We start from the raw sequence: 845 nt of genomic DNA on the forward strand, positions 1-845 counted from the left end.
GGGGTAAAGTGTCACACATGAATACCCCTCTAAAATTTGGAATAAATTTTGAATACTTCTTTAAGTCTACATCAGTAAGAGGTCTTCTGGGTAGCTTCATTAAGAGTTTTTTTGGTATGGTTTTAAATATAATCCGAATACCTTTTTATAAGGCTTTAAAAACATTCCTTTCCCCATTGAAATAGCTTCCATTGTATTATTATGACGTTTCGCCTCCAATAACTGCTCCTTTCCAGTTTTTATAGCATTGATTGTGTTAATTCCTGCTGTACCGCCAGATAGACTTTCAAGTGCTCCTAATGCTACGAATAAAGGCGCTAATGGGAGAAATCCGCCTGATTTAGGTAATGGTATTACACGTGGGGCTTTTATTATAGATTTTTTTCCNGTTAATTCCTGCTGTACCGCCAGATAGACTTTCAAGTGCTCCTAATGCTACGAATAAAGGCGCTAATGGGAGAAATCCGCCTGATTTAGGTAATGGTATTACACGTGGGGCTTTTATTATAGATTTTTTTCCTCTAAAAATATTATTTACAACCTTTCGTGAAATTTTTATTGCATCTTTTAAGTTATCACTTTTCTTAAAATTTTGTTTAGCACTTTTTCAAGCATGTTTGAAGNTTTCTCATTAAGATTGCTATCCTTCGCTTTAACTCTACCCCAAGTCTTCTCAATTAATTTTTTATCAGCAATATGTCGGTTATCTAAACCTTTATTATATAAATATTATATATCATGTACTCTACAAGCAGTGTCTAGTAGATTACTCCCTCAATCTCCTCTTACTACAAGTTTCCGTAGTTTCGTTCCAGGTTCACAAAATTGATAACTAGACAAATGAA

Source organism: Rhagoletis zephyria, unplaced genomic scaffold (assembly GCF_001687245.7).
Source record: "Rhagoletis zephyria isolate East Lansing unplaced genomic scaffold, Rhagoletis_zephyria_1.1 Rzeph_scaffold_00709, whole genome shotgun sequence".
NCBI lineage: Eukaryota > Metazoa > Arthropoda > Insecta > Diptera > Tephritidae > Rhagoletis > Rhagoletis zephyria.